Below are 21500 nucleotides of genomic sequence, written 5' to 3'. Positions count from 1 at the left end.
AGCCTCCACCTCCACAGCTGTAACCAGTGGTGTACAGGAAGCAAAAATCCATTAAAGCACTGGACAAACAACTGCAGTCATGGGATGCTCCAGTGTTAAATCTCCATTCAGGCCATGGTCTTCAAGTAAATGATGCATTTTGTGCAGAGGACATAAGAGCAGCATGTTTACCCCATGATGCTTTTACATGACTTACCCCACTTCAAAAGGGACAGCCCCTGTGTGGGGTGCCTGGCTGTGCTGCTGCGGGGACAACCCACGCGTCGCCATAAAATCCTCCCTTCTCACAGCTACACATCCCCTGCCAACATTTTTACTCACTGTCTGATTAAAGCAAGAAATTCCCCAAGCAAGCCAGAGCTCTATTCAAATCTCTCTCTTTGCAGTTTCAAAGCAGAAATGGATGAAGCCTGTTTTGAGGATGGCAAGGGTGAGGTGAAGTGGGGGCCTGGTAGTTTCAAAACTGGGAGCATTGATAAGGAAATTGCTTCTCTGCCTCACTGTTTGCACCCATACTGCATATTAGTAACCTCAAAGATACCCTTTCAAAACAGAATCAGCAAAATTAAACCCATCAGGTTTATTTTTCTAAATGTCTCCATATTCCTATGTTGCTTTTGCCTGGAGATATGCTCTGCTTATTGCTGTGACCCACAGTAAAATCATGGGGACACTTCCTGCTGGATGGGGTTCAGGTTTGCTATCTTGAGTGGAAAAAGAGAAGGGAACAACTAAAGAAAGACAACAGTTATGTTTTTCTGATGTAATTTCTGTTTTCAGACAAGCTTTCAAAACAGTTATGTATCAACTGAAATATGGGGTGATGCAGACTTGCCCAGCTCTCTGAAACAGAAAAAACATAAGAAAAATTCAGCTGTGGTAGCTCAACAAGTTGCTGGCTGTGCACTATGGAGGTCCAGCTTGGGGAAATGAGAGGGTTCTTAGGCACATGGACACTTCTTTTTGGTTTTCTGTGGTTTCTGTCATCCTAAGGCATTTGCAAATTAATACAAGTTAAAAACAGAGGGCTATCTCTCTGGAACAGGGTGAGCAATAATGGCTACATTATGCTGTTCCACACACACCAGGCAATGCACCGGGCACAGGAGAAGTTGGTTCAGCCACTCCTTCTGCCCCAGGAGACTCAGACTCAAACATGAGGGACTCAGACTCAAACATGAGGGACCCACATAAACAAGGTAACACTCTCAGGTTGCTTCAGATCTCAAATGTTTTGATGGAGAAATGACAGGGCATGGATGTCCCACCTGCAGCACACACGTCCAAAAGAAAAGGTTTCAGAGACATTTATAACTCTACCTTTTCTCCCTTCCTCTCTCAAGCTCAATTAATGTTTAGGATTTTTTTAATAAGAAGTAGATCAAATTCAAGAGAAGAGACGGGGTTCATTATGGTCCATCTGCTGGGATCTGACCAAAAAGACACCCACTTCCCACAGTCTGAAAAATTTAGACTTTCAAATAGCTTAATTCCATTAAAAATCCCCAGAGTGAAAATATTCAATAAAATATCACATTTTCCTTCATTTTTGGTTTCAAAGAGAATAATTTTCATTTTTCTTACTAGATTTTCAGCTGACCAGTTTAGCTGGTCTTTTCTGTTAACTGAGGTCTACTGACTTAAGCAGCATAAGAAGCAAGTAAGCAAATCAGAAACTTGAGGAAATAAATGTAAGCAAATAGGAAATGTAAATAAAAAAAAATTGCCTGCATCATGTGATTAAATAAGTAAGAACACAAAGACAAAATAAACAGGCTAAACCACCCTTACCAAGCCTTCACAATTTTGGGAAAGACTCACCATGCACTGGGAATATTTATAGGGAAAATGCTGTGTACTTTGTCCGGATTCTCTGTTGATAGGCGACCTACACAATCTTCTAAAAATGTAATGCAAAAACAACCCTCTTTTGATTAACTAACCACCTACACATCACTGGCCACTGGCAATGAGATCATGGTGGGTTTGGCTGCATGGTCAAATGAAATTATTCTTGGATCTCTGCCGTTAAAACCAGAATGCTGGACAAGAATCAAAAGAGACAAAGCACTTGTTTCCTGTTTCTATAGCACTGAACCTGCAGTGTGTATTTTCCCCCCAAAACTTTTCCAAAGACAAAAGCAGCCCCCCATACAAAATGTGGAGAATGCAAGAGCTTGACTCCTACCGCTGCATGTCACCTCGGGAAGCCGACGCAGAGAAAGGGCAGGTCAAGTTATGACAGATGAAAGTGGGCAACGCAGTGACTCGGAGCCACTGGTGAAACACAGAAACTACACTGATCTTCAGAAATGATACTGTAATCTCAAATGCCTATCTAAGGATTCCTATTCAGCTGAAATGTAGAAATGAAGTCATAACTACATGATTCACTTCTCTAAGAATCAGATAAGGTTTTCTTCCAGACACTTTGTAAGACACAGATCTGGAGTAAAATTTTGCATTCTAGGGCTAATTAAGACTATCCAACAAATTCCATAAGGAAAAGATTCTCTTTAAAGGAATTTACTATAATGGATAAACAGAGAGAAGATTTGTGCTCTCAATACATGCTTGATCTTAGCACAGCATCAGCAGGGCATCACCAGGAGTGTGCTGGGCTGGGCTCTGCCGAGAAGTCACATGTTTCTGGCTAAGGGCAGGATGACTGTATCTTTCTCTTCTGGGCGATGGTTCTTTCCTTCCTGCCCTGCCAAATTTGCAGACAATCCAGGCAAGTTGTATTTGGTGAGATCAGAGTATTCAACAACAAACAGAGCCTTACTACAAGAGCGTGGCAAGACCCAGCAGGCATGTGCCCACCACAATACAGGGCAGGATGACTCCCTGTGACACCTGCATCATGGACAGCACAAAGTTTTTCCAGTTCAGTGAGAATTAATTCACCATTTCCAGGCAACCCATTGAAACCAATGCTCCCACCAGTTCACTGGACATCTTAACATCTGTAGAAAAGCCTTCACTTTCAACTCAAGCAGAATTTCCAGGTGTAGAAGAGGACACACAGGGTGAAAGCTGTATATATGATGACCTTAATGGTGTCATGGAAATAGCACTTTTCAACTAGCATGGAATAAACTACCCATGGAAAAAGGAAGGTTTCATCGTATATTCAGTTCGTATGTTCTACAAAAGCTAAAGAATTTATGTATCACCTTCATTATAGTACCAGTACATTCCTATTAATATCTTTAAAGGCATTGTATTTCATTGTTTTAGTTATGTTTTATGGAAAAATATAAAATATTGATATAAAAATAAAAAAATACTATGTAAAATATACTGAAAAACAGTCACCATTAATACTGAGCCTTAAAATGTAAATCATTCTGGTAAAACATGGAAATCTTCGTTCTAGGAATCTCTACCTCTATAATCCCACTGATCTCAGCACAGCCTGAGCATTACAGGACTGCTGGACATGAAGCCTTCAGCCTGAGCTCTGAGACTACTTTGGTACAACATCAAGAATGTGCAGCTTCCTGAGAAACCACTGAGTCACAAGGATGAAATTTCATCAAGCATTAGGAGAGGTTCATCCTATCACCTTTCTCTAAAACATACCCTGTGTCCTCCATTTGTATGCATGCAGTATGAGATAAATGTTATCCCTAAGAGAATATAAACTCTAATTTTATTTTTGAAATAGAATTTTTAAAGTTTAGTAGTACACACTGTGAAAAGCAGCCATCTGTCAATCAGGATTTTTCCATGCAAAGACTTTATCTGAATTTCTGCAGGATGCTTCATACTGTGGAGTCACTTCCCAAGAGCTCAGACAATTGCTGAAGTTTAATTAGTAGAAAGCATTTGTGTTTCAGCATCCAGAGCACATCTTTTCACCACCTGAGCTCTGTGGTCAACTGGACAGACTGTACATCAGCTCTTTGGGCCATGCCTTTGAGTCCAGACATTCATTCTCTCTCTCTCTACATATAAAATTAGGCTTATGTCATCACTCAACTAAATGACAAAGTTCTCAAAAGAAAAAGGCATTTTAGGTATTTTTAAATTTCCTCAGTTTTCAAAACCTCTTTAGCCCTGTTTATATTTAGTCTGATATTTCTCTATGTGGCCAGTGCTGAGCATCTTTATGATGCTTTATGATTTCAGCTTCCTAAATTCTGAAAAATCACTCAGTTTTAACACCTGCAGGCATTGTACTGCATTAATAACCCCAAAAACAGCTCCTTCTCTCCAGAGAGCCTACTAGAAACCCCCTTCTGCTTCCCAGCCTGCAGGAAACTTGCTGATTCCTGAGATGGGGTTCTAAGACGGAAATCTACCCATATTGGTCCACAGTTGCAGGACCTCACAGCACTGGTTGCTTGAAGCACTAATTTCCTTGAATGTCTCACAAGTGGGCTCATGCAAAAGGGAACTAGAACTTCAGTATTTGCATGGAAAGAACTATTTCTCTCTGGATGTGACAGCTGGTAATAGGAAGAAAGGCAAAGCAGTTGTAACCCCGATCAGGAGGTTTTCAGGGCTGCCAGTGTGCCCATGTAGCACAGGAAGCAGCAGCTCAACACAGGCCACTATTAGTTGAAAGGACAGCAAAAATCACATAAAGTGTGCCGGGCCAGGGGCAGCTTCAGCACGCTCCAGGTCAGAGGGAGCACAGGCAGGAGGCTGGGTGGGGGCAGCGTGGTGACCAGTGGTGGTGCCCACCTGTCACCCAACCCAGCTCCACAGTTTGTCACACATTCCTCATGTCAGAAAACTCAGAGCAAGGTGCACATGGAAGTGTCACGACAGGTGGCTGCAATGTCTGGAGAAAGCATCAAGTGGAGAAACATTTCTACCAGAAATCTTCCAAAACTGTAGAAGTTCTTGATCTCCAGCTCAGGCTGACTCCCATGACTACTATCAAAAAGTGGATGCAGCTCTTCCTCCACCACCCCTAGAAGAACAGAGAATTGTCCCAGAGAAGCTGGCTTTTACTCCCCTATTTTTTTATTTCATTTCTGTCTTCCCAGGAAAAACAAAGTGCTGCATTTGTAGCTACAAGGACATGGAGGCAGAAAAGGACAGCTCACACAGGCATTCTGCTCTCAGCAGTGATGTAGAAGCAAACCCCAACAGTGCATTCCGTGGTGGAAAACTGTTCACGGGCATGAAGTCTGTGGGGTGGGTTTGACCAGACTCAAGATTTCATGAAGTCTAACTTGATTACAGTAAAATTTGAAAGTGTTTCCCCAGTTGAAAAACATATCTTCTACTTTGGTTCCATTAAAAATAGAGAACAATCTTCTAATTAAGGATGGATGTATCATTAAAAGCAAAAAAACCATTACAATTTTAGAATGGGTAGATACATAATTAAAACAAAAACAAAACAAAAACCCCCAAACAAACAAAAAAAAACACAAAAAAACCCAACCAACCAACAAATCCTGTGAAAATTCCAAAGAATGTTCAAGCTCAAAATATTCTAGCCCTCAAAATATTACCAATTTGTCTGTGTCCTTTTCAGAGACCTGTTTGGCAAAGAGGACATTTCACTGTCTCCTCTTACAGAAATCCAACGCCATGTTCTTGCTTCAGGACTGCTGCTGGCTCTGTGTTTAGTGGATAAACCCTTTCACATTTGTCTTTGAAAGAGTCTCTTGTGAACAGGAAGCTGTGCTGTGACACCAGGCTCCTGTGCACTTTAAAACAGCTCAAGCTCTGTAAATGACCTCTCAACTCATTTTCTCGGCTGGCTCAAGGCATCTCCTACATATGTTGTCTCTCCAGCAGTAACCTGAGGCTTCAGAAAATGCTGTAACAGGTGGTCAAAGTGAAGTCAGCACCCAGAAAAAAGAAACATTTTAATATTACCTACCTAATGCACCTTTTTGTCTTTAGATATTTACACTCATAATCAGAATTTAGGGGTTTTTGTAGAGGTTTGTGACTCATACACAGACTCTACTCGAGGCCAATAGGTATTATATTACAATTTCTTAAAATACAGCATCATTTAACATCTGCTGCATTTTACTGACTGAGTCATCTGGAAAGCACAGGATACTCTGGAGATTATGGAAGTACAGAGGGGCTCCTTAGGTCTCTGAGTGCATCTTGTACCTCTCTTTCACAACTGTTTTTATTTGCCAATCAAGTAATGATATTTCTGTAATTACTTTAAAGTACTGAGCTCACTTGGTGCATGCTGTGCACTGCTGTGCAAGACATGGGATTTGAATAATTATACAGTCCTAGAAAATACCAAACCAAAATCCCAAGACACCAGCAGAAGCTGAGAAATGTCAAAAGAAATAATGTGGCAACAAGGTCATTTGAGCATGAAACAGACTATTTCTCTATTATCACTTACTACTGTAAAATAAATTGGGTGCTTCCCTCTCCTCTTTCCAAGCACAGACTAACACACTCAGCAGCACTGAACTCAAAACAGTCTCTACCCAAAGCAGCAAAGTAACTGCTCTGCTCTGGAGCACCTTTGGTGTATTGGAATTATTTTAGGTTTCTACAAAGGCACTAGAAGGCAGAAACTGGCCAAATCACTTAAAAAAGACTGAACTGCTTGAGATAAAGACCTGAGAATCCACCTCTTAATACGCCATTGCTCTAATTTCTCTTCTTAAAGCATTTGCACCAGTAATCAGAGGTGATCACTGAGCTCCATCCTGCACCTTTAATTAAAGGCTGTTTCTGAAAGCCCTGTCTAGAGAGACTAATCCCTCTCTACTCAGTTGCTAGACTTGCACAGCAGAGCAAAGAGGCAGATGCATGTTTGAGGAGGTTAAGAGGTTCCAGTTTGGCACCCCAAAATGTCACAAAACATCTACTGATACTCAAGCCAGCCACTTCAAATGCAAATTGCCAAGGATCAGTAAAGAAGTGAGCAGAGAAGCACATGCAGGGGAAAACTATGAATGCAGACATGAAAACTAATCATTCAAGGGTAACTACATATTAGTTTTTGTTTGGTGCTACCAGTATGGGCTCAGGTCCTGTCAGCCCCTACCTGAAGCTCATGCTTCTGTTGGAGCAGACACAGAGAGCTTGCAAAGAAGGCTGTAGGAAATCCTCCCTCAGAGCTCAAAGGAGACGGAAAGAATGAGAGCTTTCACACCAACAAAAGCAAATATAGTCCTCAAAGCGTTAGGGTGGTGGCTCATAGGATCCTCATGAGCTAAGGCATATCAGAGAGCTACCGCTCGCTGTAGGCATGGCATGTCAAGATTTCCACATCATTACGGTCACTCTGCAGCCTTTACTTGTGATACATTGCCACTCACCCTCAGCTCTTTCAGCATAGCAGGCTCCATCTCCCAGACTCAGATTTACCCTACAATTCCTCTCCTCTCAGGGTCTGTCCCTTTTTTCCACCTCCCGGAATGACCACAAAGTTCTCCCTCTGTCTCTCACTACAAGCTCCTCTCTTCTGAAGCACCCATGGGAAACTGCCCTCCTGTGATGGCAGGTGACAGCAGGTGCAAGTGGCTGCAGCCACTGAGGCTTCTTCACATGTTCATGTGGACAAGGGAAGGTTCCAACTGCAAACATAGGTGCAAAGTACACAGACAAATGGCCTTGCCCTTCCACCATCCCTCACCCTGAGTGAGCCTGGCAAAATTTACCATCTCTTTTTCCAGCCCCAGGGGCTGCCTGTTCCATAGGCCTGGCTCTGGTTATCAGCAGGCTGCTAAAATGGAAGAAGGTAACAGTAACAAAACAAAGGTGTCTCTTGCAGAAAAGGATTTATGGTCCCGGGGCATATGTTTGTGGAGAATTTACTGTGTGGGCTTAGAGACTGCTCAGACTGACTGAGCCGCAGCTCCTGCAGAGACCAGTGCATGGAGAAGGACACATGTAACCCCGAACTCTACTAACTCAAAGTCAAAAAGCAAACCAGAGCCAAAGCCTGCAGACAGAGATATGACCTAAGTGACCGTGGCTGGTATTTCACGGTGAAGAGCCAAAACCTGTAGTCTGTAACAAAGAGAATGGGATGTGATGTTACCTTCTGGGAGTTTAGGACGGGATTAATACAATAAACATATGGAGGGTGGATCAGCTCAAGAATACCGGGGAATTTTCTGAGTCAGTATTTTCAAGTGAAAACTAATGAGAAGGGCAGCAGGGAAGTCAGTGCTTAATAGGATCATGCTAGAAATGTGTGACTAGAAAAGCCAAGAGGAAGGCCCCTCTGCAGCTGCTGTGGTACCCACTGCAGGTCAGCAGGGATTGCACAGCAGCCAAGGGATGCAGGAGTGCCACAGAAATGAACCTGCAGTGGCAGGGCTCACGGGTGCTTTCTTCAATAAAAGGTTAGTACTAAGATTAAATGGTCTTAAGCAAAGAGGGTGCTAACCTTCCTGTGTTCACAACTGACAGTTCAGAAGGACTTCAAGATAAGTGCAAAACACCACAGGAGGCACTTGGCTCAGAGGTCTCAGAACAGGCCCCAACACAGAGTGTAAAAGAAAATGTAAATGTTTTTCTTACTCCCTAAATATACATTCTCACTCCTCAATTGTACATCACAATATATATATATTACAAGAAGCCAAGCCACACATGGCACACTGATGGCTGGTGTTTGCCTCCACAGCTGACAGGCCCCCAGTATGCAAACATCTTCCTCACACAGACATACCTCTCAGCTCGCTGTAAGCTGGGTTTTCTGCAAGCCTGGGGAAACGCCTGAATATGTTACTCTGCAAAGCCAACTCTCTGCTCCTTTTTATGGCTTAAAGAAACCCTGAAAAGTCAAAATACTAATTTAAAAAGTGAAATATAAGTGCTTGGTGACAGCTATATCAATGTACACACACTATGTAGAGGGTATGGGAAAGAAGTGAGCTATGCAAAAATGTTAATAAATTATGCAATTTGTGACCTAGGCAACATCACCAAACAGCGAACAATGATTCTTGGACTAGCAATGGAGAGAGAGAATGGAGGCAGAGGGGTGGGTGAAGTGCTAGATGGTGCTAACAAAACCCCATATGACAATGAAGAAACTAAGGAGGTAAAACATTATGGGAGTGAATAAATGGGACAAACCCCAAAGCAGCTGTAAGAGGAAACCAAAGTTGGGCATCACGAACAGACCACAGCACAATACAAACTTGCTTGGCTTTTCACACCTTGTAAAGAGGAAGGGAATTTTAACACACCTTGCATTTCCACACATGCTAGATTCTGCTAGCAGATCTATAGAACATCTCTGTGATACAGAAACAGTAGAATCTAACTACAAGAAAAGAGACTTGAGAGGACTTAAGAATAAAAAGAACAACTAATGTTGGTAATGTTGATATAGCGCTAGTAATGAACAAATACAGCAGTCAGCACAGTTAAAACTGATTGGCCAAATACATGTAAATGGTTAATTCTAGTAATGCTTCCATCTGCAGGATTCAGACATGACAGAAGCCAACTTAACCCAACATGAACTTCACTTTTCTTTAATACAGACTAGCTACTGATAAAAATTATACATGCTAAAAGTGGAATATCTTCAGAGTGTTTTTACTGGAATCACAGAAGTAACTTCCAGTCCGCCTGGACTTGAGAGATGGTCACAGAGTGTTGAATTCACAACTGTTGCCTGCCAATCTAACTGGGAGCACCACACTGACTCACTTTAACTCTTACCTCCTTCCTCTCCTTTAATTCCTCTCTTTCTCCCCGCTGCCGGCTGCAGTGTGGGCTTGGCTCTGGGCACTCCATGAGGTCACCCGGAGATGCACATTCACCATTCCAAGCTGGGACTCCTCGCTGAAGGCGAGTTTCCCAGCCGAGCCAGACGCCTGCCCCGCAGCCAGGGCTGCTCATCCTCCGGCAGCTCCCCCGCCCCGGCCCCTCAAGTACCAGTTTGTTCAGCTCAGTTAAACAGCCCCTTGTCAATGTGCCTTGGGAAAGAACAAGCTTTGCCTTCCAGTGAATGACATAGATGGAAGCTCCTGCATTTATTATGTTCAGGCAGGTTTCAGAAGGACATATGCCTCTATTTAGCCTGGTGACACATTGACAGGCACCGAATAATGTTTGGGGATTTTACAAACAGGAAATACTTGGTTTCTCTTCTTGATACCTTTGTTACAAAAAGTTACTAAGTGGTTCATGTAAACGACTCCAGAAATACCAGAAGTTCTAGCTAATCTATTGACATATTGATAAAAGTAAGAACAGATTATTTTCTAGAAAGTATTTACAGTACTTCTGAATTTTCGTTAAGGTCTCCTCTTGAGCCACCTGATAACATTTTCAGGCTTTAAGCTCCATTTCACCAATAAAGAGTATTTTAAAATTATTTTAAATCAAATCCCAGCCATCCAGAAGGCTCCATCCGAGAAGTGCCTCATGCTTGGCAAACACACCGTGCTGTAATCGTCCTGCTGCAGCACAGCAGCTCTCTCCTCATCTATTGTCCTCAGCCATGAGAAACCCTCTTCCATCCTCCCTCCACCTGACATGCTCAGGAGCCTGTTCCTCTTGACACTACTACTACTGCCCCAGAGGAAAACAATTACAAACATCAGCTTACTAGCTGGAAACTGTTTAAGTGTACTCCTCCTTGCAGAGCTGAGAGTGAGGAGCTGAAAGGTGATGTACGTGAGAGTTCCTTTGATAAGAGGCCAAGAAGTGACATGAACAAGATAATCAGGCTTTCAAACCAGACATGCACATCTGGGACAACTATCTCCAGCTTCCATCTGACAAGAGAATAATCCTGCTAATAGGAGTCTTTCACACTAGGTTGAGTGTCCTGGCAAAAGAAGAAAAAGAAATTAGTTTAATTTAGCTTCTCTCTAGCTCATATTGATGCCTGAAACACTGACTCAAGCCGTGCAAGAAGGGGTGGGATTTTGCTACAAGGGGTTTTGTCATGGGTAAATTAAAACTCTAACTGTAGTAATTTTGGGTGCAAAGAAAGTGGCCTCTCAGACACAACTGTGGAACTGCGTATGAACCATCCAAAAACTCAAGGCCTGCACACTGACCTCCGGCTTCCCATTGTGAGGGAGAGCAGGCCTGTCCCCTACCACTCAGGGTAGGACTGTTCTCAACACCCTCTGTGGTGCAGGGTATCACACATGGTGAGGACACCACCAAGGGCACGACCCAACACCTCTTGCCCGGGGTTATCTCTGGCAACAGAAGTGTCCAGATGGGCCTCTCACCATGTTCCTGCATGGTGGACTCTGTGGGATTGGTGAGCTGTCTGACACAGCAGCAGAAGTACATGAAACATCTGGCCCCAGCTCATATTGGCAGGGAAAGAGGGATTGGCCTCCAGAGCACAGGCTAGGTCGGTCAGAAAATGCACTAATTCCAAAAGAATGAGCAACTCGGCTCCTGGTGGTTGATGTCAGCTGCTCCTGACTTCTCTTGCCTCAGGTGAGTTGATTCATGCTTTTTATAGACATGAAGTATGAAAGATGCCATTGCTCCTTGAAGATCCTCACAGGATGCAGCTTACACTCCAGTCTTGGTTTTGCCTCTTTAACAATAGTGCTGACCCACAACTCCACAACCCAATACTGCCAGTTTTGGAGAAGATCAGGTTGAAGTCATTCCTTCACTGACCCTTATTTTCCTTCTCCTGAATCCAACTAACCACACCTCTGAGCACACAAAATCATGGGCAAAAAACTGAATGCAGACCAAGATTCTGCTTTCAACTCTTCCCCTGATCTGGTTCTCCTTGACTCCCCCTTTGTTTTTTCTCACCAGTCTGGTGTGGGTAATGAAGACAGAATATGCATTTTGCCTCCAGCAAGAGTTTTTTTTGTTCAGATCAGCTGCCTCTGACTGGAGTAAAAAATTCTGGTACAAAATGAGAGGCAATGCACAGCAAACTGAAATAAGAAAAACCTGTCGGTAAATTTACTGGCTGCTTCAAGAAGAGACACTACCCTGACCCTTTGTTGCCTGCAGCATCTCTGGTGCTCGACATACCGCTGCTCTCCCACAAAGAGCAAGACCATACATGCACCTACAGCTGCTCCAGAGGGAGTTTTGGGGCTGAGACATACAAATGTCGGTGTTGCTGGAGACAGACAGTCCTCCACACTGACCTAGTGAAGGTGACAGCTCCGCAGGAGGTCTGGCAGGACACTTTGTGCCTGGCTGGGACACCCTGCCTAGCTTGCATGGCAGCTGAAATCACCAACGTGCACCACAGCCTCACCGGAGGAGAGCCAGAATTTGGATGAAACCCATTAATACCAGCCCAGCAATTAACAACCCACAGCTCTCAGTACAAGAAAATCAACTACTGCGCCATTTGAAGTGCAGCACATGTACATACATGAAAATACTCAAAGGGAGCTTCAAAAGATATGCTGGGGAGGGAAAGAGGAGGAGGAGCTGGAGAGGCTGAGCGCTGCCCAGAATAGGAGCCTACAGCAGTTTTTGTCTCATTGCTTTTGCCAGTTGCCTTTCATAAACAATGTTTGGGAGAAAAAGCCTCCATAAATGTCAACAATTGCAGTTCATTAGATGGTCCATGACATATTTGTAAACTAACTAAATTTTTTAATTATATTTGCCTTTAGATGGTAAGAACTACACAAAAATTGGTAGCTTTTGTGAAGCTATAGGAGAGCAAATTACCAGCTTCCGGCACCTTCCTAACAGCTCAGCAACTTCTGGCACAAGCTCATTCAAGGAGGAGTATGGAAAAAAGAATACGTTTGTGAGAAAGAATGTCTATCATCTGTTATTGCTGTATTTCTCCAAAGCAGAGCAAACAGCCGAGCTCAGGTAAAGCTCAGACACACAGAGCACGCCTTCCGAGGGCACCAAAGAGGGATAAAATTCAGCTGATTAACTTGTATAGACTAGCATTTAGAAGGTTTTAGCAGTATTTTAAAACATGCTGGGAGAAGCACATCAATCTGTCTCCACTAGACTAATTCTGGTTAGCTCAGGGGTCTGCAGCCTTTCAAGGCTTGGCACCCAGGGGAGTTCTTCCTCCTTGCATTAGAGACTACCTTTGCCAAGAGAAACTAAGCAAGTTCCTGGAGAAGCTGCTTCTGCAAAGGGTGACATGCTGCCTACCCAGTGATCAATAGTAGCACCAGGTGAGCCAGTTGCACCCTGCTCCTGATAAATTTTATTATTAGCCTATGTTTCTTATTCCTCATTTTATTCAATGCAGAATTAGTTTACAGGACACAGCGAATTAGCACTGAAAGACTTCTTAAAAGCAAAATTATTTAACTAAAAACTAAAAAATATGAATGATCTGACCTTCTGTCCCCAAATTAAAGTTTACCTTACAAATTAAAGAATAATAAGACAAGCAAAATAATGCCTTTATAGAACATAGCAATTAAGCAATTTAAACAATAGAAAAGTGCACTGGACATATTTCATCTGAAGATGGGAACAGCAATGTAACACCCTTTCCTGTATAAAGGTCATTTCATTTGCCACCCCAGCTTATTTGGCTGATCATCATAATTCTACCATTTATTATAGCATGTAAAAAAGGATTTTAAAAGAGATAATTACTATTAGGATTTTCACTGCATTTGTCCACTGCCACTCACTCCAACACTCCCCACCCGGGCTGCCCAGCTCCTTTACACTCCAGCACCAGACTTTGCTAACGTGCCCCAGGTACAAGTGTCCCCAGGCAGGGCTGGAGGCTGCTGCAGCAGCAGCTCCCGATCCCCTGCCCATCCATCCCCGGCCCCATGCCATGCCAGATGCTGCCCACCTCCTGAACACCACCTCCACCAATGCCTCCTGGAGCCCCCACTGGGAAAGGTTTGCAAAAGCAATGGCTGTGCTTTTTGGGCCACCAGACTGAGCACCAAGATGCCACCTGAACAGCACGTATTAAATTGAAAGCACCATGCAGCTTCCAAAGTGCAACGAAAGGCCTTTCTGCTGTTTTGGAGATGTTTGCTTCAGAAACAGGAGTTTGAGAGACTTCAAAGAGCTGCATGTTCTGCAACTGAAGCCTCCACAGATCTTTTTCAGTGCAAGGAAGACAACTAAGTAATCCTCTACTCTGAAGGAACACAGAGAGAAAAAATACTCCTTTCTGTGATTTTTGTTTGGTGTGGGGGAGACCCCACAAATACAGCAAATAGAGCTGATGTAGGGCTCAGAAACTATTTGCTGAGATCTGAGACACCTCCTAGTTCATACCAAGCCTCCTCTGAAGGGTAAAAGGCAGACAGAAGAGTAGCCATATTGAAAAAATAAACAACTGGAAAAATCATTAAAAGGTCTTGTATCCTACTGCACAACTTCAGAAATGCTAGAGAGGAGTCTTATTCTCCCTCTTTAATTGGCAGTGCCTTCCCAATTCAATTTACAGTTAATTTATACTTCAAGATCTCCTCAAATAATTTTTTTATTCCTAGAAAGGTACACACACACACACACCAAAAACGTCCATTAAAAATGTGGGGCTGAAGGGTTTACAAGAATTTTCTTTAACATGCTGAAAATCCCACTTGCTGCATTCTAACCTTTCAGCATTTTAAAGGGTCTTGTTGCAACTTGTTTGTGGTTCACTTCTGGTTGCTTGGGAAGCAGTAGCTAACATGTACAAAATCTAAGACTAGTGACTAACTAGGACAGGAACAGGTATCTTCGGGGCAGGAGCGAGCTATAGCCAAGCACTGGCCTTCAGAAACTGAGTCCCCCACCAGCAATCCATGCTAAGCTCTTTGAAAACCCAAATGACATTACACTCAAAGTTGTTTTGAAAATGCACCGGTTTGGGAGGTGGTTGATGTTCTGACTGTTCCCCCAAAGCTTTTCTCTTCCTCCTCAGTGCTCAGCTCTGTGAAGCTCATGGAGTCACCAGAGATGTGTTTGCAAATAGGGACAGAAGAGCAGCCAGGATTCTCACTTCCATCATGGACAGGGTATTTTACCAGCTTTATTTCCTTTTCTCTGCTCTATACATGGCAAATGGCCTCTCCAGCAAAGCCTTTATTTGTGAAGGGTGGAGACATTTGTTTTTACAGTGCTTACAGAGACTATTTCAAAAACATTTCTTGCTTTCTGGCGTTATGTTGTGTAAACAGAGAGAAAGGATTTGCCTATCACTGCTTGACTTCAGCTGTTAGCAAGTAATCCACACCTTCACTAAGCCTTTTGTGAAGAAAATGATAAAAAAGTATTACTATCCAAACAACTACCTGATTACTATTTGAGCTCTTGTGTTCTACTAAGCTTGTGATCACCCACCTGAGAGGCCTCTCAGAGAGTATAGGGATCAAGGGATTTTTTTAGACAGGTAACACTCCAAACTAGCCACGTAAACTATGTGTCTCACCTTTGAAAGGAAAAAGCAGAAAGTTGTCAGCAGCGGCTCTGCTGATGTCCTTGCAGCTGCACCAAGGGGGATTACACCTACTGAAATCCATTTGCACAGCCCACAAACCTGCTGCAGTCAGAAGTGACACAGATTTTTGTGTATGTGCCAAGGGGCATCTATCAGGAGCTGCCCCTACAGCCCTGGGTGCAGAAGTCACCCCAGTGCTTTGCAACACTTCAGACTTGTCACCACATGCCATGGAATAATGTAAATTTGCTCAAAAGTAGAGCTCATATGCTCTGAGACCTCCATGGAAAGGACAATTTTATTAGCAACTCTTGGGTGGAGTGTTAGGAGACGGTTGAAGAATAAAACCACATAGGTTCAGTGCACATTTCCAGGCAGGCCCACCCAGCTGTGAGCATGTGTACAGAGCTGTTGCAAAGCAAGGGAGCTCAAGCAGAGCAGCTTCACACCATGCTTCAGGCACTATGGATGAAGGCCACCAAAACCCACTCTAATATGTTCAGAGAAGAGCTGCCTGTTTTGTTGTAAGACAAAAGGGACTTGTCCCTTTTTATCTGTGTATTTGAAGTCTGCCCAGAAGTGAAACACTGTCCTCACCCCCAAAGATGCCAACCTGACATAACTCCATTGATTTTGCTGAGGCTTACTGAGCTATTATGAAGAGAGAACTTGGCATCCCTGGTTCCAGCAGTAAAGCATCCCTCTGAGTCTCAACCAAATGCTCAAATAGTAACACATCTGCCCTGGGCATAAGAGAACTATCTGGAACACCCATCCCAGCAAAACCCATCCCAAAATTGTCTTTACAGTTCAAATCAAGATTTGCATGTGGTCTAGCCTATTCAGTCTGGCGCCTTGTGAAGGCTGCACCCCCTGGTTCCCAGCCCTTGGCAGGCTGCAGGCTGCCAAATTCAGGTTTCATTGTCCCTGCATGCTGCTCATTCCTTTCGGCAATACCTGCTCCTTTTGAAATGTATGTAGAATGAAATGTATGAAAAGAAGGGGAAAAACGTAGGGACAACCTGTCTCTAATATTTTCATTAATGGAGTTTATCTAACATACGCTACTTCTCATGATCCAGCCCCAAAGGGAAAACACCGAATCATGCTCCTGCTCCCTAAGAGCCACCACAGAGCACTGAGCGAATGCAACAGATTCCACAGCCCCCCATTATCCCTATTAAAAACCTGCCCTGTCACAAGGACTGTGAAAATTATTGGAGGCTATAAATGTCTGCTTCATTAACCAGTAAAGGCCTTGGCCTGAGCTTCACAGGGAGCAATAGGCTGCTGGGACTGACTTAAAGCTCTGCAGCCAACGCTTGTGTGTGCGTGCACGGAACAGAAAACAATGTTTGAAGAGGGAATGATGCCTCTTATCGTGCCACTATTTCCTCGGTATTTGTGTGCCCTACCTGAACACCCTGCTCATGTAGGCAAGCAATGGAAATGTCCCAAAAAAGATGCAGCTTGCAGAACACCCCTTGTTTGTGCCCTATTACTTGGTGTAATATGAAAAACTGTATTGTGTATTGTGGACAGGAGGCTGGTCTATCCACCAAAGCTTTTTCAAATCTGTTTAATTGTCTGTAATATTTGCTGTATGAAGTGGTAAAACAGTACAGCAATGCTCCTACAGCTGACCTGTGCAAAGGCTAGAGGCAAAGGAATGCACATTGTGGAGACCCAAAACCAAAATGGCATAAGACACTTTGGTTCTTCACCACAAACATTTTAGATGCAATGTATCAACTTTCTTCAAACCGTATGTTTGCTATCACATCTTTAAATTCATATAAAAATAATATAAACAAAAATAAACCATGATCAGCCTGAGTGAGAGCAAAGTTGCACACTGACAGCCTACGGTATCTCCATTTATTTCTACATGCAAATTCTGAGCCAATACACCTTAAAACCAAGTTTACAATTTTTCAGAATTATGTAAATACATAATTTGGAAGATGGCCACACTGAGGTCAACTGTGACAGAATTTACTATGTTGACACTGACTAAGGACTATTTATTTAGATCTACATATGATCCCCACATAGACACCTCTATCCCAGTCCTAGAAAACAAGCCAAAGTGAATGAAGAAGAGGTGTAGCTGACCCAGCACCTTCTGACACCTGGAGCCTCTCTGCCACTGCTCCCAAATCTCTGCTGCAGCAGCTTCTCCTGTGTTAAAAAAAGGATACTTCAGTCCTTTTATTTTTGTTTCCTTGTGGAGAGTACATAATAGCAATTTCAGTGGCTGCCAAAATACTGAGGCCAGCTCTCTGTTCAGGTCTCCATTGGTTTGGGGGGCTGAGCGCTGCCAGGCATGCTCCACAGAGGCCACTGAATAATGCCACTGAATTAATTGTTCTATTAAAATACAACATGCATAATCTGTTTAATTTTTAATTATTCAAGTACTAACTGTAAAACAACTGCAAGACCAATTATTTTCAATTACTTTGATACTCTAGAAACCGCTTGAAAAAAAGGGACAATGAACTGAAAATTGATTAGCAAGCAAAAAGAATAAAGTTTAGATTCTGTTGTTTGCTGCAAAGAGAGAATTTCAATTATATGAATGCATTTTAATTTGTACTATTTGCATAATAATTTAAGTGCATTAAGTTACTTTTTTCACCTAGTTTTATTATACTGTGTTATAAGTCTTTAATGGAACTGCAATGGAAAAAGTGATTGTCGAGATCAAAAATAAGAGAAGGAATTCAAACTGGCATGATATCAATAGAAATCTTAATCCAGCTCCTAAGGAAAACAATAGGAGTTTTGGCATTTGCTATAATGGAAGCAGATCCAAGCCTAAGTGTCTGTGTTTTGGGACTTTGCACAATTTCCCCTAGTTTTCAACTTTAATGATACCACTCCACACATTCAGGTTTTCCCTTGTGAATTCATGCTTTCTCAGGAAAATATCAGCATGTTTCACCTGTGGATTTGAGTTCCGGTGAGTAGCTAAAACATTAAGATCACAAGACAAATACTATACTCACAGGTGTCAACATGAAATAATCCCAGTGGTTCTGATGAGGTTTACACTTTGATTGTAAACAGACACATGTATGTATACTGAAAAAAGACGAATGCTTTCCCTTTCTTAGAGCATGAAAGTTCAAACTTATGAAATTGAATGTCTCTGGACTTGGGATTTCTTTTTCTTTTTTCCCCAACTCCTTCATGTTAAGGAAGCTCCCTCCACTTTCAGACTTGAGGGTGAAGCATTTCCATCTGCAATGACTGAATACGAAAATTTTTCATGTATTGGAGTTGGATTTTTTGTTTGCTGGGGGGCTTTCAGTGTTGACTTCTTTTTTAACTCAAAGGAACTTTGTTCAGTATTTTCCATCTATTTCAAATGCTGCTAAGTAATTATATGATAATACAAGCAATTTCTCACTCTACCCTTTCTTTACAGAACGAAAAAATCCCAGTATATGACTACAAAGACACACACACACATAAGTAAATATATATACTTAGAGTGAGGACAAACACTGACAATGAATGAGAGTCATATTTTTCAAGCAGGGAGTTTAATTCATGTGTCCTTCACATGCTGGGAAACAAAACAAGTTCCTCAAGACACAGCATGTATTCTTCCCCTCCCACTCTCCCCTTTTACATATTGCTTCTCTTAGTAAAGCTGTAAACAGGAATCTTTATGCCTTGAGAGACAGATATTTTGCCAGATCCAGGACACCAGGTATTTCTCACCCAGCAGGCCTGGGAGGGAGCTCTGGAACAGTCAGGAAAGGAAAACTTCAGTTGAAGTAAGAGTGCCCAACTCCAGCAGCTTCCCACAACAGCCAGCCTTCTCATTTGCCTCCCAATGCTCCAGTTCTCACCCCCTCACCCTGCCTTGCTTCAGAACCGGTTCCTGACTCTGCCCATGGTTCCCAATTGAAGGAAGTCAGAATTTGACTTGTGTCTAAAAGAAAATGCACTTTATCTCTTCCAGAACATAAACCCAAAGGTCTTGAGACTTCACCTTCTCGAGGCTCTGTACACCCAACTCTCCTCCCCTCAAGGCCAGACTGCTTCTCGTCTCCTGATTCACTAAGCAGCGAAGGTTTTCACTATGTTATTCAATACTACTTTTATGAACCAGAACAAAATACACTACTCAATTTCTTTTAAAGAGGCCTTATCATGACCCAGGGCTGGAAACACTTCACGCATGTGTTTGTACAAAGTAGTCCATCACAAACTTCAAAAGACTGTCACCCAGAATACTGTGTGCCTAAAAACAGACAAGTCTTCACAGCAGTGTTATCTTTAAAGCCTAAGTAGCAGTGGTAATTTAGGCAGAATTTTCAAACACTAAGGGCCTAACATAATGTACTTTCATATAGGCAAAGTCCTGTCTTTCTGCCTGGACAAAACTGCTGGGAGAAGAAAGGAGACATGCCCAAGAAAACCTAGAACATGATGACTTTGTAGCTAATTTTTACAGAATTAATAAGCAAATTTAAACAATTTACTGCCTATCTGATTTGCCAAGGTTTTCTGAAAGGGAGTGAAATTGAGAGAGCACTTCACTATTCCTTTTACAACTACTGTATTTAAATTAGAGAATTTCTACTACACGATGTATGCTGTAGAATAAAAACAAGGTTTAAATGAAAAGTTTCTGCTGGGAAAAACTTGAGAACATATGATCAGTTGTTGAGCAACTGATTTTGGATTTAATAAAAGAGGAATCTCAGTCAAGTATGCGGTTTTCTTTCTCTCAGCAGCACAGAAAGGAAGTTCTTCATTCACCAAGACAGCCCATCAATAAACTTAAATCCTAGGTTGGAGAAGACCATTGTTACAAATACAAAGATAAAGACCTCCCTGACTGAACAAAGTACCCAACATTTTGACATATTAAGCTTTCAGTCTCTTTATATTTTTCCTGAAAGTAAATCTCTCCCTTATACACTTTTCCCCACTACTGCATTATCAAAATTATCATGCAAGTAAATAATACCTATGGATAATAAACCTTTAAATAGGTTATTTAAATAATACCTTTAAAAAGGAGTGCACCTTTCCAGTATGTAAGGCTGCCACTTTTCCTATTTTGGGCTTAAACAACCCCAAGTAAAATAACATTCTGAGCTTATACAGCCAGCAATTGTTCAAAGTCTTGTGTCCCTTTTCTGGTGGAACAATGATAAATCATCGGACATTAGCTCACACCTTTCTGCCTGATCACTTCCCAAAGCTAAGAATGCATGGAATTGTGTTCCCCCAAAACACCCAACAATGCCAAGAATGCATTGATCCTGCCCAAAGGTTTATAAAAAAAGCAAAAAAATAAAAAAATCCAGAAGGCTAATATTTTGAACTGAAGACAATGTGTGGTGACCAAAGGAGTAAGTTACATTTCTCCAGGTGCCACAGCTAGGAAATTGTTACATGGCTCTAACTGTTTAACACATCCCATGTGTGACTAGTTCAGTTCTTAAATATCTATCTACATATCTGACACAAAAAGTTTATAAATCTCCTTATTTAAACACTTTTCTGTTAATCTGCCCCACTGGTCCTAAAAACCTTCACACCCCTTAGGAATCTCCCTGCAAGGCCAATCTGTGAGGAGCTAGAGCCTGTGCCAGAGGAGTCACCTCAGGTCCACCCTGGTATGATTTTCTTCTCAGAGTCACTCTGCAGTGGCCTCTGGTCTTGGTCTAGGTGGACAAATATGATGAAGTAAGTCAGGCTTGTATGATCAAGCTGGTGCTTGAACCAGCATAAACAAAGCTCTTTGACAGCCATATTTTTGAAAGCAGCAAGGTAGTCACTAGGATGAGAAGTCAAGCAGTGTTTTTCCTCCAAGCAGCTCCCACTGGCACCGCAGGAGCAATGGGCACCTACTTGATGAGCTGCCCCAAGCAGCCCCAGGCCATCCATCTGCCAGAGCAAGGTGTTCCACAAGAACTTTCATAGTTTTCATTCATCATCTTCAGGTGAAAACACCTACTCATCAAAACAGAAAAATACACTGATGAAAGTTCTCTATGAACAATTGAAAGCGGTACATGGCACACCATTAAAAACTTTATATAACTTCCTTTATTATGTTGTTAAACTAATTCTGTTTCAATAGATGTAAGTTTTAAAAGGGAATTTATAGATTAATATTTTTTCTGTTTTAAAAAAAAGAAGGATTCCTGCTGTGAAGAGAGACACATCATTG

General features: G+C 42.3%; 1 protein-coding gene across 1 annotated transcript in view; it reads right to left on the bottom strand.

Annotated features, from left to right (window-relative positions):
* Positions 1-21500, bottom strand: part of CELSR1 (cadherin EGF LAG seven-pass G-type receptor 1) — a 162539-nt gene that overhangs the window by 104968 nt on the left and 36071 nt on the right. The gene's annotated exons all lie outside the window — the stretch shown is intronic.

Source organism: Pseudopodoces humilis, chromosome 5 (assembly GCF_049639895.1).
Source record: "Pseudopodoces humilis isolate 2021_Gansu_Grassland_sample_001 chromosome 5, ASM4963989v1, whole genome shotgun sequence".
In the NCBI taxonomy this organism is placed as follows: Eukaryota; Metazoa; Chordata; class Aves; order Passeriformes; family Paridae; genus Pseudopodoces; species Pseudopodoces humilis.
Note: the sequence above shows the minus strand (reverse complement) of the source record. Positions and strands in the feature narration are given on the sequence as shown.